The following is a 16,391-nucleotide window of genomic DNA, read 5'->3' on the forward strand; positions in this document are numbered from 1 at the left end:
CGAGTCTCTCAGTGTTCCTCAAATGGGATTTGCAAATTTCGCGGGTTCAGTACTTCACTGTTATATAATTATTTTATTTCTATATTTATTCTTATTGCTGTAGATACGTGTTGTATTTTAATGATATAATTTATGAGATAGAATCAAAAATGAGAAGATCCATTGACGAAAATAATCCGACATTGGCCAGCGGACGGCTGGTAAAAGTAGCAGTGGACAGGCACAGAATAGATAGCCGCTAAGACCTTGGGATCCTTACTCACGGCGGCTTTTTGTACCAATTTTATAGCGAAGTGATCGCTAGCTGTGCTCGCTCTTGCGTTCAATTTAGTCGCGATGCAAACGCTATTTAGTAAAACCACAAAAATATTTGAAATCGATTTATTTGGTCAGTTGCAAGATGGACTCCATTGAGGTAATTATTTTTCAGCGTGGATATTGGATGCACTTATTTAATAAGTAGAGTTAACTTGGTCTAACAACTTTGTAATACTAAAAAACTTATATCAACGTTCGGTTCTCTTATAAAAACGCCTCTTTTTGTGTATATTATTTTTAAACTCAACTATTACTGTTTTATTTCAAAAACATTTCATAAGATCACTGATAAGGGAGACAATTTTTGAATTGGTTACACCAGTCTTTAATAGCTACTAAAAATGAGACGATATATATAAGATATCGGAAGTCTATCTAGACTTTGAGGTTGAAATTTTCAAGTGTTATATTTATATTCACACTGCTGTAATAGTAAATAAATGATAAATAAACAAAAAAATAATAAAAATGTGTTCCATTTTTGAATACACCTTTTTAAAATAATATTTGAATTATGTCGAATAAATGGTATGTATTTAAGAAATCGTTCATTTATATATTATTCGACTGTAAATTATTACTGTAGCCTCACATGGTTAATTTTTACAAAAAGAAATAGAAAATTGAGTGTATTTTTTGATGCCCTTTGCTGTGTACATAAAACTGTGATAAAGTTAAACTTTAATGATGTTCAAGGTACGCGGGGCTAAGTCCACACCACACCCGCTGCAGACACTCACAACACTGCAAGCGCTAACCACAAAGCACTAGCAACCACTTCACCTGAGATACTCCGCACAGGATATCGCGTTCACAATAGAACAAAACACTAATCATCACAACACAACACTCGTTCTTAGGAAGCGGCCGCCCATTCCTTAACCGAGGTTGGATTTGGATCCATCCTTGGCTCGCCTGTTGTCCACGCTGCTGTCCCAAGCTGCATACACAACATCAATACTACACAGCTCTACTCATGTAGAGCGGTTTACTACCTGCAAACGTCATCGTACAACTGGAATGCGTCTGTTCAGCTTCTGTTTTATTTTTAAGTTCACGGATCCTACCGCTCCGTGAATTAAATTCCGATGAAGCTATAAAAGCCAGTCTTACAGCATCAATATCAACAAACTGGTAATCTGCAGGTAAGAGCCTGGCTTTTTTTACAAACCCACCGACACCTACATCTATCCCTTAAACAAAAGAGATTCACATCTGTTAAATATTAAAACATGAAGCATGTAATACCGTATTAATATTAAAGCCACAAAATTCATAGTATTGTGGTAACCGTGATACTCTACGTCAGTGATTCCCAAAGTGGTCTATTTCGACCCCAAGGGGTCTATGACAACCTGCAAGGGGTCTACGTCAGCGAAAAAAATTTAGGGGTCCATGAAATGAAAATGGGGGTCCACGATAGTGGATCTCAGCACATACACTGATAGTACCTATTTACTTACATCATATTATCTTATAATATCAAAACACTACATTACATTACTTATAAAAGAACCTATGAAGTAAAAAATTTAAGATTAACCCTTACAAAATTGATGCCAAATGTTGATAATTTATTATTAAAGCATCAGGTTCATCCTTCTCACTGAAATGTTGACTTATTGCTTATGTTATTTTATTTATAGTTTATTTAATGTTACGTATATTTTACATAACAGATACAAAATTTTATTTTGAGTAGTTTTAATTTAAATTCAATTAATTAATGTATAAATTAACACACGTTTTTACTTTAAGTTTTTAACACTTAACTTCACTACAGTTAGAAATTTACAGGAAATCAATATCAGGTAAGTAGGAGGTCTACCCAACACGGAAAAACATGGCAAGGGGTCTACGACACAAAAAAGTTTGGGGAACTCTGCTCTACGTCATCTAGTCAGTCTAGTTGTCTTGAACGAGGTCAGATGCAGAAAGTCGTGTGCGCAGGCGGCGAGCATCGATGACGTCGTTTCTCGCAAGCAGCGATGATGTAGATGTTCATAAGAAACATCGATCGTCCTAGTGACAGCTCTAGCACGGCGGCGAACGCATGTGTTTCTTTTGTTTATTTTCTTACCGCGTGACCTATTTAAAATTATCTGGCATATCACATAAACTGATATTCACAAAAGTGTTGATTACAATACATATCAGTCGAGTTATATCATATACTTATACTACAGTACAATACAAGAAAATATTAGAAAATTTCCTCTATTTTCTTGTACTCTTATAACGTGTGGAACTGATGTGTGTTAAAAATGTGTCAAGTGGTATTGGTTGAAGCCGAATACAGCTGTATATATTTTTTCTTAGCCAAGCTACAAACGCGTGTTTTGAGTTCAAATCTCATGTCAAGGGGCGATATCGTTTGAGTTATATATTGCAGAGAAAATGTAAACTAGTTTGAAGTTAAAAAATGTAGAATTATTGACAATAACTATACATTAAGACTCGCTCCAGTCTTTGTTCAAATAACAATATAATATGTGCTACTTCTAATAACTGTAATGAGAGTTTTAAACCTTGAATAAAATTACTTTAGCATACAAACATTCGTGTTTTGTTTATTATTATTTAGAGAGCTGTTGAACATTGATTACTCTTTAATTTAGTTAGTAACCTTTTGATATAACTTAGCATGGCTATAAAAAAGGCTTTATACGGTACTTCTCCAATTTTTGAGTCAATAGACGCCCACTGCAAAACATAGGCCTCCCCTCCCTAAAAGATTGCCACGATGACTGATGGATTTTCGACCTTGAATATTTCGTGAGTCCACTTAGTGTAAGGCCTATCCTCTCCGCGTCTACTAGTTAGTGATTGTAACTTAAGAACCTTTCAACCCCAACAATGTACACGGTTACAACAGACAAACATATTTAATTTTGTTCTTTATTACATTAAACTAGTATAAACTTATAATATATATTGTTATTGGCGTGTCTATTTAAAATAAATAAATGAATAGTGCTTATTGGCGTACCGTGTTATAAAAAGTCAAATCTATATAAATGTTGTAAGAAATGTGCGTATATATATACGCTGTTTTTTTCTTAACATTTTATATAATTTTTCAGATATTGGTCCTAAATATAATAAACTAGATCTATAGTTATGGACAACGCGTTCAGGTGTCGCTGGGTATTAAAGACACCGCACCCGTTGGTTTACCTTCTTAATTACACAATCCACCATTCGCCGCTCGTAGCCATTTGCAACCGCAATTGAATAAATGCTATTAAGTTCTTTATTCTATATATATCTGTGTTTGGCACTAATCGGTGTAACATTACTCTTGAAGATGCCCCGTGGAGGGGTGAAACACGTATTAAGTGATTTAACGGTGGTAGTTGTGTAATTCGCATTGTTTGCCGCATGCGCATTTATCAGCGGGCTGGCGGGCGGTATACTTTATTGCACGACTATGAATGCATGTGCGGAGGTAGTTATATATTGGTCCTTTTCTTACTTAGGATGGACTTTCACAAAATAACGCCTAACCCATTAAGTAATCACTTGTGTTTAAGTTTTAAATTTAAGGTATCTACGTAAGATATATATGAAGACATATCTTGAAGATTATATTTTTTTTATGGCCCCCTCTATTGGGGACCTCTCTTTCCACCCCCTGTTTAATTGGGAATAAGGTTTTGTGTTTCTTAATAATTTTTCACTTGAATTTTTATTTTCGTTCTCGTCTTCCATAGTACACAATATCTTTTATTCCTCCTTCTATCATTCTACAATTCCATCTTCCTTTCTCAATCATTCCATTCCTTTCGTACATCCTCAAACACTTCAGTTATCCGTTTCTATTACAGTATCACAGTTTTAATTGGTTTAATTATTTTCTCGTGTACATCAATTTTATCACGGATTTATTTTACATTTTTTTTAATATCAATAAATCTATTTTAATAAATTTACAATGTTCTATCCACCTATGTTTTGTATCTGTCTATTGCATATTGTGCAACTTGAAGACTATATTGATGGTTGGTATATATGTCTAAAACCTTTAAATAGGTCTATTGAATTATTTTTATTCGTAGAAATAGTATATCTGATGGGACGATCTATTAGATTCTACTAAAGATATCTGTTAAACGACCCCATCGTTACAAAGATGTACTACACATGCGCCTTTTTAACTTTTGCTCTATATATATATATATATATATATATATATATATATATATATATATAAGTGTAATTGCTGTTTAGTGGCCACACATTGAAGAGCGAATTTAATCAAGCCAACCCTCAGCGAGCATCGTAACAACCCGAGAGCCCGTTGATAGGCCAGTTGGAAATTGGAGCATCGGGGTTTGTATTACATCATACTGCCTGCATGCGTTAAATTTACCTTTAACTTTATTTTAATTGTTTATGGCGGCTGTTTTCTGCACGGCTAGCAAAAATATTTTAAAAATACTCTAAGTATAATGATACTGTTTGTGTTAATGATGATCGACTTTCGAATGAAATAAACAATTCTCGTATAAAATGTTTCTGACATTGCTATAAATATATTAATAATTTCAGCCGTACGTCAACTGTAAAATTGAGGCTTCGTTTCAAATTTTCGCTTCGAATCAGTCTAGTTAACCGATGGGGAGGCTTTTTCGTGCAACAATTTTCAACGACCTTTATCCGACTACCTTGTGAATGGAGGACCCACACTGCGCTCGCCGGACCGTGTCTCTACTTCAGAACCTTAAAGCCTCTGCAGCCATTCGTCCTGTGTGCTACACAAGCCGCTGACTACCACTTTAATCTGCCATTTTACTGGCTTTAAACCTTTAAGTTTTCAATCAACCTGTGAAAAGTGATCATTTTACAATATACACTTTTTTCAAATTCGGAATGCGACCGGCACATAACTTTACACAGTACAAAGTCTATATATATATATATATATATATATGTAACACAGGTAGTAAACAATAAATCATTTTAAAATGTATTTGGAATCTGTGTTTGGCACTAATCGGTGTAACATAACTCCTGAAGATGCCCCGTGGAGGGGTGAAACACGTGTTAAGTGAATTTACGGTGGCAGTTGTGTAATTCGCATTGTTTGCCGCATACGCATTTATCAGCGGGCTGGCGGGCGGTGCACTTTGTTGCACGACTACCACTGCATGTGCAGAAGTGGCTGAATATCGGTTTCTTACTTAAAATGTATCTGTTCGCATTTTTAAAACGGATTTTATTGCTATATAATCAATACGCTATTAATTATTTCTTAAAGCACTGATTTTTTTGGGAAGAATGTACGTAACATTTATTATTTATAGCAATAGTATCAGGTCAGCTGATAGACATCCACTGCTAGGTATAAGCCATCTCCAAAGCTCGCCACGCTGATTAGTCTTGCATTGCGGACCTTATTCAAAAACATCGTGTCGTTAAAAGTATTGATTATAAATAAATAAAGAATTATTTATAAAAACTCAATTAAAATCCTTAACACAGGATAAAGTCAGTCTTTAACGTCGAGAAGTTCTAGATAGTTCTATGCCAAGTCTGTATAAAGTAGCACTTGTTCCATTTTATATGCGCCAGTCAGGGCCCCGTCACGCCCGTTCATGATGGAAATAAAACTTATTCTTTTCAAGTTACTGTGTGACAGTTTTAGAGCAGGGGGAAATTTACGAGCAAACTTGCCTTTTACTATCTGTCACCCGGAGTTGGGAGTACGAACAAAATAGATCAGACAAGTTTTCGTTGGAACTTCGAAGCGGAGGGTCCATCTATTGAAGGACAATCGATTTAAGGCACGGGACACTAATGTCGCAAGTTCTATTGAATTTATTTTAATGATTTCCTTTCGGGAAAGCAGTTTTTTTTATAAAGCTTTCCTTCGTAATAAAACATATGGCGTAAATTAAATTTCGAATCATTATTACACCTAGAATATAATGTTTTTGAGTGGTGATCATTAGCTGATAGACTCGGCATGAGTTGTCCTCTGTTTAAAAATTAAAAAATCGCCTCGTATTGTTGGGTATCACACTAACATAAAATCTCACTTTTGCGTCGATTATTTAGTCCAATCCTAAACTATAAGCCATAAAACTAGTTATTCCGGGGAAGGTATGGTAATATTTAACACCAGAACAGCTCTTAAGTCTGTATGTAACACAGGTCCGGTCATGTGTAATACTGTAGCCATCTGTGGGATGCTTTGAACTCCAAACAGAGAGCCAGAAGGCTTTGATACGCACTAAGCTTTAAAGCTAGCATTGGCGACAAGTTGCCAGTTTATCAATATTCTACAGTCTGCCTTTTGAAGAGTTTGCAGCGAAATTACACTAAATAATTCCCTCGTCTTCTTTCTTCCATCTTACAATAAAACGTACGGATTCATCCGTACACGGTTGAAATTCCTTCCACCCATACTAAGCGTTTTGCTAATACTTTTACACTGCGAATAGCTAAGGAGTGGAATAACCTGGTTTTCCGACAATTTTAACTCGGGATTGTTCAAGACAAGAGTAAAGTTTTCTTCTAGACAAGCATCTTCCATCGTAGATCTAGCCTTCGCTTAAAATAAGGCGATACAGAGGTCATATTTATATTGAGCTTGGGTTGGTCAAGACTACAATGCTAGAAGAATCCAATAACTTGTAATCTACCATATTTATTACCGAAGGTAATCACGAATCAATTGAAGTATGTAGTAATCGATGTCGTTACCCTTTCACATTAAGTTATATCAAATAATTTATATGATAGTATCAAATTCAATTTAGAAATTTATGATCGAATTTTCTGGCGTAATATAGATTCATTCACGCGTTGAAAGTGCTCGATGTTAGCTAATTTATTATGGAAATGAAATGTTACGTCTGACACGAGAATCCTTTATTTTTTTATATACTATATTATATAATACCCCTTTACTTTCTTTTACAAAATTTTAGCTATAACTAAATTTTATTTTCTCGACGTTCTCCTGCTGAATTCATAGTGATATATTGGCGAAATATTAAAGTAGAAAAAGTTGTGTAGTATTAAAAAAATTAAAGGAACTCTTTATGTATTTACAGAAAAATGAGGCGTATTGTAACTCTGAAACTTACTGGTTTAAAGTCACAACTACAGATCTTGTCGATGCATCGATTTATTTTTAAAATCGATACTCACTTTTAATAATTTATAAGATTAACATGAATAATAACAGGTGGTGCAAAAGTAATGTCATTATTTGCACTGGAAACCATTTGGGTATAAAGAAATAAAAAAGCTCATTAAAAAAAATTATTTGAAAAGTATGAGTTTGATAATATTAATTGGGAAAAATTATATCGCTCAAATGGCAAACGAAAAGTTGACGCGTAATTGCACTTGTTTTACGGCATTTTTAAATGCTGCTCGCAAAACATCCGATTAAAATTGGCAATATCTTCTTCATTGTTAGATTTTAAGACTTGTAAGTTGCGTGGTTAGTTGCTGCAAACGCGACATCTCTAGTGGACCTAGTTTGTACAAAGCGCTAGGCGACGGACTACGAAATTCACGCTGGTTTAAAACATCAGGTTGAATATTTGTCACAAAAACAGTAATAATATTTCCACATTTCTTAGGCGTATATCTCTCTTTTGCTTATTGATAACTAATTGTATATATACCAATATAATAAATATCAAAGCACAGCCATAATATTTGGCGCTATTTGTAAAAATTAAGGCGCTTTTACATTATGACATTACTTTTGCGCTAGCTATTATTATTAATGAAATAAAAGTATTGAAGAAACAAAAAATAAATACTGTTTAACTTAACTGGACAAATATTACGATTGGAACTAAGTTATTGGACGCAATATTTCTTTCAAGATATCTTTCAATTTAATTTTCCGGTGCTTCGGTATATCATATTTATATATATAATGATAATTACTCTATTTATTTTAAAAAGACAGACCTTCGAGAATACCAATAAAATTAAATGATATATATATGATGATGATAATAATGATGGTGAAATTTCTATATTCTGGTAAAAGTTATCAATACTAATAAAATATATGTAATAGTAAATACGTGAATTTCATATTAATATATGGATTATAAGGACCACATTGACTTTAACCGAAGACAGGTAAAATATAAGCTGTTGAGAAAATAAATAAAGTTAGTTTTAATTTTTTTTTTATTATTTATATTCGAAATATTTGAGGTCTTGCCTGATGATAAGCGAAGGATTATGTTACGAGTACATGCTTGCTTAGAAGTAACCTATTCATTCTTGTCTTGAAGACTTCTCATTACTTTTATGATTATAGCAATAACCATAAATGCCTGTTTAGGTATCTACAGCTCTCTGAATATAATATAAAAATTAAAATTTCTTTATTTTATTTAATGTAATAAAAATATAATATTATACTATAGTAACGAGAATTAAAGACCTTTTCTCGCATACAAGGATCTCTCTTGCATATGTTTGATCTATCTTCGAGCGTGTTTCGCTCTCAAGATATCGTCCTGTACAATAGGAATAGTTACAAAGACCATTGTATCGTCAAGAGAATATTCATGGTTTGAACTGTTACGATACATGTGGATATTTCAAAAGATCTTGTATCAATCTGCTTACTACCTTTATTTATGGTAGCGCATTCTTATCGAAGGTGTATCTATAATGTTTCTATTCTAATAGAACTTTAGATATTCATAGCTATAGCACTACTATTTATTACCATTTTTTAAAATTTTTATAAAGAAAACTAAAGAAAATATCGCGTCTGGAAAAATACAATATGTATATTATCTAATACTAAACTGATTACGTATGTATATATATATATATATATACACACATACATATATATTTATATTAATATGTATATACGTATGACTTAATGTTAGAGAATGATAACAAGTATAATACAATAGGGAAAGTGCAAAGCAGAACGCTTTAAACAAGAAAATATGAATGACACAATGAAAAAATGAATTATACTTGTGCGAAGGACAAAAGAGCAAAAGATTATGGTTTTAGTCAAGGAATTGCAAGTATATAGTGAAGTTGTGACGCGAAGTCTTAGACATAAGTAATTAATACAGAGTAATGGGTAATTGGATGGGTTCAATTGATATCCGATAGACCTGCAAAGTTATGGTTGTATATACGTTGGTAAAAAACGAATAGCCTATATTTTTATTTATTTCCATAAAGTTTCTATAGATTACAAAATCATAGAAACAAATTGTACTAGGCACAATAACAACGCATCTACACTTAGATGTAAATAAAAATATGTTAAAAATTGTTCAAAACCTATGACTTTTAATTTAAATAATTTTTAAGTATTTAATTGGAGAAAGGTGATATACAGTGTACACAGATGTAATATTATATATAGACCTCCAAGAAATATCGATGACCGGTCGTGCGCTACCAGTTTTCAGCGACTTTTCGCGACATTGACTATCTCAGAGGTCCACCCAGTGGAGGCTTACCCGCGGCTTTACTGGCTAGTGGTCGCCACTCAGGAACCTGTCGGCCCCAACAGCCTTCGATTACACGAGCGTTCTGTACCACCTACTGCTACTTCACACGAGAAATTCTTGAAGCTACGTCGACGATCTTGATTCTTCTGCGGATCACAGCTTAACTCCTTTACTTAACTGTCGGCTTAATACTTTATATCTGAAGATATAAAGCTGGAGATATCTATACCTAATATGATCTTTTTCATAAACATTTTTTACATGTATTCTTTTTGGTTCACTACCTTCAATCTAATCAAAAAGCATATATAAAAATGTGTACATAAAACCAATATTTCTCAATATATTTTATATCAAACGATTACAAGTTAAATCGAAATATAATATCCAAGTAATATATCAAAGTTCGTTCAAGCAACATACAATGTAATGGAATAAGGTTCTATAAACTTCTTCTAGTTCTGGTGACACTATGTTTGTTTATGAGTAAAGTTTTCATTTTGTCGAACACTGTATGTTAGTCAGACACTACTCGAGTTAAGTTGAGGGAAGTATTTTCTCTTTAATACAATATGAGAAATGAACTTACCTTTAAAAGATTTATTAAGTGTTGAGAAGATTAAGTATGACACTCATCAATTTTAGTCCGACGTTGAGATGTTATAGTTGGGTGTAAAACGATGCAGCGAAGCCTTTTCGTATTTGCCCAAAGCAAACGTAGATAAATATGAAGTTAAAAAGTCAATGTCATGTTTTATACTAACACGTGACAACGGAAAATATTCTACTATAGAGAGCATTATTGAAAGCAAACAAAAGTTTGTTTCAAGTCTCTACATTCCCTTTAAATTCGGATTCCTTTGACGCAGGTGTATTGTTTCAAAAGTGGAGTCACAAAGCGCCTGAAGCCGTTACTCCCCGGTTTTCATAACCATAAAAGTGACTGTCGTTATTCCTTTCGTAAATGCAAACAAGTGTTTTAATCTGGGTAAAAGTTTTCGCATCAACGAACCGCGATATCCCGTTTTCGTGGAGGCGGGCATAGTCGGGCGTTATCGGTATACTTCAGAGCAGTCGCTGTGATTTATAACCAAAACACTCGAGTTTAGCGTTTAGAAATTTTTCTTTATTATAGCACGAAAGTACATAACGTTTTGTTAAAAATGACAAGCTATATACTTTCTGAAAACGTAATCACACACAGACACTTCCACGCCCAGGAACTTTAAGTTAATATCTTGCTTTAGGGTATTAACTAACTAAATTAACTAACTTTACTTTTTTATACGCATAAATGGCCATAAGGCAGCTCCGATCCCCAGCAAATTACAGGAAAATAGATAGCGATGGTATGGCCACATTCGACGAAAACCAGATGACCACGTTGTACAAACTGCCTTAAGCCTCCCAGAATTCCCAAAAGGGAGAAGGCGTCCAAAAGCTACGTGGTGGTCTAATATCAGAGAGGAACTGGAAACCCTTCAACTTGATGCAGAGACAACCCAGGATAGAGTGGCCTAGCGCAAATTGATAAGGAGACCCAACCCCAAATAAAGGGAAAAGGGAAGGAAGAAGAAGAAGAAGATAAATGGTCATCTGGTATCTTCAATTCAACAATATTGTCTGTTCGCCTAGTGAATGGACGAACTTACACTGCGCTCTTAAATCCTTGATCTCCACTCCACAACTTTAAAGCCGCAGCAACCACCTGTCCAGTGTCGAACTCGAAGGTTCTTCAAAATATCGCTCTAGAATTATATCTTACATGATTACGGCGAATAATCGATCATTAAATAGTCATAATAGATCACAATTTTACCCAAAATATCAAATTCATTTGACAATTTGCAGTCTTAAAGTCGATTGCGTGCTGAAAGAAACATTTTTAAATTAAGAACTCTTTTGATGTCTAAAGTTTTAATCCAGATGTATCCTCTTCCTAGCTAATTTATTTTCAATTTTTTTTTATTTCTACAATGTTGTACTTTCAATCTTGTGTCACTTATAAAGGAATACACGACAGGACTATTATATATACGGCAACTTTTAATATACTTTTAACTTACTTGCTGGGGTACCTAAATAAATAAATATTAATGAGTATAGCTGGATGAGCAGTATTAGCCCGGAGGACGAAGACATGCGATCGTATTCGCGGATTCGATTCCGGGATACCATCTTACATAATTGATACTTCATGCAATAATTATATATAATTGCTACTGCTAACAAACAATTTACTAGAGAATAGATAGCAGCGTCTTCTATGTACTATAATACCACAATGCCATCGCCAATTCGCCTACAAAGCATGGCGATTGTAGTATTTCCCCCTGTAGATATCTCTGAGTAAGGCCTATGTTTTGCAGAGAGCATCTATAAGCTACTAGTCTACCTTTTTTATTATATATTGCCCCCGTGTATCTCTCATTCTTCATGTATGTGGCCGGGATGTTTTATATTTGGAAAATAAAAAGAAATCTGTTAAAATTTTTATACACCTATCCCCCGATTTACACGGTACTCGTTTTAAACGTTTTCGCTTTTACACGGTTTTGACTTGAAAATTTTTAATTTTCGATTTACACGTTTTACTCAAGAACGTATCTACCGTGTAAATCGGGGGATAGGTGTACTTCATTCTCCTTCTTCAATCTTAAAAAATAATTTCGCACTTTCCTTTTATCTAACAGTTTAATTTTAAAGTAAAATAAGCTAGAAGTAATATTTAATGAAACTAAATAATCATTATATCAGTTGATAGATATCCACTGAAAGACAGGGGTCACCCAACGATCGATACAATGACCAGTCTAGCGCAGCGACTTTGTGTTACCTTATTTATCTAGTGGATGGCATACCCATGCTGCATCTATTTACTCGTAGACACCACTAGAGAAACTTTTGATTCCAATGATCATCGTTTTCAAGAGCGCCATGCTCCGCCAATTGCCATTTCAGACAAGCTATTTTTCTGATGAATTAAAAAATTAATTATAATGATATAAATATATAGAAGAATAAATAATTATTTAAATGTTCCTTTTATCAGATTTTTTGATAAAAATACTATTTTTACTTTTTTAAATTATAAATGGTCCTAAATAAATTTAAGATAGTCACATTATATACCAGTTAATATGTGTGTTTTAAAAGCATTTGTTATGATAAGAATATAAAAAGAAAAATAACTGAAATCCATAAGAAAATTATTTAATATTTATTTTCCTAAATAGGTTTTAAAAAACGAATCGTGGAAAATACTACGTTGCTATTGGTTAATATTGTCTTTACTAATATAGTCTCAAAACATAATATAAAACTAATAAATGTAATGTAAATAATTCATTGCGGTTTTTGTTCACAGTGCATTATGGAATTCTTCGAAGCGTAACATTGTACAGAGCTCTAATTTATTTAACTTCAACCGTCGCTGTGGAAAGTCTCACTTCGCGATCTATGTCCCCGAGGGCATGAAACACTTGGATGAACACTGCCGCGGATTCACGGGGAAATACAAAGCCGGCGTTGACTTATGGTGAATGTTGAAACGTTGTCTGTAGTGGTGCGTGTGACGTTACTTTGATAGTACGATAGTGTGTGTATTTCCTTAGTTACCTTTTTACGTAGTGATTTAATTCGAGCCGTGTTTTAATGTTCAGGCGGATACGACCTAAAATTTAAAACGACTGGACACATATTCCTTCTATTTACGAAAAAAAAAAATTAATTAACATTGCCTTAGTTGTTTATATTATATTTTACAGCTCACTATAACTAGTAAATGAACTAAATATGTAGTTAAACAAAGTTATAGGTGAGAAAGCTGTGACAGCTTCACTGCCAGTGTTTTAAACATGGGAGTCAGACAGAAGCCTAATTTCATTTTTGTCGCTTATTTATTTAAAAAAGATTCAAGTGTTATTAACTAAGTACCTTAAGCATATAAATTAAAAAAATACGTAGTGCCGACACGTAAGTATGTAACTTCACAAGATACCGGCGCCGTATTGACTCATAAAATTTGGTGGGAACGCATCTCGCGCCGGTGCGAGACCGGCTCCTCGCCGTGCACCAATGGTCTCGCGCCGGCGCGAGACCGGAAACTAAATTGTAAAAGAATCCAATGTTTTACTTATTTGCCGCCAAATACTGAACGGTACACCTTATCAAAAAAACAATTGCTTCAGATATAACTTGATAATAATAGAGTAATAAACACCGTTTTCAAAATTCGAATTATTATGAAAATTAATAATACTTTTCTATTTGTTCCTATAGTCTGTACTATCAAAAGTTCTCGATCTATCGCATTCGTCGATCGACATTGTTAGTGTTGGAGGAATTCGTTGAAAGCGATCTTTGGACGTCAATATGTTGATACAGTGATGATGATTCCAATAGCTTCAGAGTGATCACTTTATGCACGATGATTGCAAATAGGTGTAAAAGCCATAGATTTTTTCTGACAAATGATATGTTATACACACACGCTTTTAAAAGTTTTACTATTACAACCGATCACAGATACACAGGATATCAAAATATTTTAAAAATTACTTTAATTAAATAAGAGAAATTTATTAACCAAAATGCGAGTATTATAATTATAATTAAAATATTCTAAGGCTTAATTTGAATACTTAGAATTTTCTTTGTACAATGGCGTTTGCATATAAAATAGACAGACTCAGTTGGAGCAGTATATTGAAGCGATTTTTATTTTTTTATATTGATGTAAAACAAATAAATAAATTAATTAAAAAAGAAAAAAATTAATAAATACTTATATATATATATTAAGAATAAAATAGTACGTAATGGTCAGTGTTTGTTTTCCTTCAAGGAAAGTAAGATATAAGATTGTATATGCTATATTTAGAAAAGTTAATACGACTTCAAGATAATGATCTTTCATTAAAATTCATGGTTTTAAAATGTAAAATTATTGTAAATACCGTATAAATATAGCAACCTATCTGTATTAATAAATTTAGTGAAATGATATTCAATAAAATGCTATTAAAAGAATAATATCATTTTTAAAAAAGGAAAAAAACGTAGTGGCCAGTGTTTTCTTTATATAATCACTAAGATAAAGGAAGGAGAGATAAGGGAAGAAAGGTGACATTTTATGTATACTTATGTATTGAAGTATTTTTGCCATTTTGGAGGCTTTTTAGAACTACTAATAATTAACAAAAAACGTAAACTAGTTCTGTCAGTATTTTTTTGACGTTGACCTGATATTGATATTAAGTGATCTGTTCGTTACCTTATTCAAAGCCTTTTTCATTTTATGATTGTATGTTCCATAAGCTTTTTTGTAGTGAAAAATTTTATGTTAAATCCATATTTTTCATTTCAATTTTCTGTCACCCGAAATAAGGTTGGATATAAAAGAGGAAATAATCGACGGATGTCGCAGCCACAACAGAGGGTGTACAATTACTGCCCACCCCTTTGTTGTCCGTCTCGGGGTAAGTAAAAAAAAAAAAAACAAGCTACGCTCTCCGGGAGAGATGTAAAATATTTTGCTGAATACGAAATGACTGGAATACACCGGGCACTTAAATCTTGAGCTCTAGAATCTTCTACAAGAGGAGAATTCGCAAGAACTAAGCCTGGATTATGCTAGTCTTACAAACAAATACAGCTTTAATCTTAACAGTAAAGTCTTAGTAGATAAATTTATATTAAAAAACATCATATCTGAATATAGGGATTAATTCACGAAAGTTTTAAAAAACTTCAATATTCCATACATCCAAGCCAACAACACAGTATAGTTATTCGTTATATAACACTGTTGATTACGGGTTGTATATATATTCTCCTATAACGCGCTGAAATGACCTGATATAACGCGATATGTAAAATTCCTTTACTTTTCTTATTAGAGGATGTAAATCGAATATTAAAGAATAGCTTTGTTGTAAACGAAATTTATTTATTTTATTTAACTCAAACTAAGGATTTTAAATTTTGTTCACACATTCATTTAAATAGTGAATCATTTTATTATTTATATAGGATTAAAGTGACTATTTATGGCACTGTGTAAATCCTCCGCTAGATAGGTTAAATCTCTAATAGGACCGGGTTATATTTTATTTGACCCTCTGTTTTTGGTGACCTCTTGTAGACCGCTATCCTATAGCTATGACAGGGCATTGTCTTTCTAAATAAGTTTTTCAGTATTTTGTTTACTTAGCATTCTCCTTCTCTTATCCATCTCAATCTCTTTCGATCTCTCTTCTTGCATCATTCATAATTTCTTTCACTTTCGCTGCTTTTATTTATATTTCATTCATACATCACATTCTTCGCTACATTTGTCTCCATTTTATTATTATTATTTTACATACATACTTATTTATTTCTTCTTTTATCACAAATTTTATACAATTATATTTTTCTCTTAAATTCCATATCACGTTCTATTATTACTATTAATAAATCATAACACGGTATATGAGGTCTAAATTAAGCATTTTTGGACGGCATATTTTTAAATAGAGACAAATTAAAACAAATTATGTCGCTTATTATGGAACATAACCTATTATTTATTTCAAAAATTTAAATGTATTCTAACTAATA

The 16,391-nt window shown here is 33.0% G+C and overlaps 1 protein-coding gene across 1 annotated transcript in view; it reads right to left on the bottom strand.

Annotated features, from left to right (window-relative positions):
* Positions 1-16,391, bottom strand: part of side-VII (sidestep VII) — a 247,951-nt gene that overhangs the window by 214,910 nt on the left and 16,650 nt on the right. The window lies entirely within an intron of this gene.

Source organism: Battus philenor, unplaced genomic scaffold (genome assembly GCF_028537555.1).
Source record: "Battus philenor isolate CCGP_79_NKW_IND1 unplaced genomic scaffold, ilBatPhil1.0.hap1 SCAF_17, whole genome shotgun sequence".
Classification (NCBI taxonomy): domain Eukaryota; kingdom Metazoa; phylum Arthropoda; class Insecta; order Lepidoptera; family Papilionidae; genus Battus; species Battus philenor.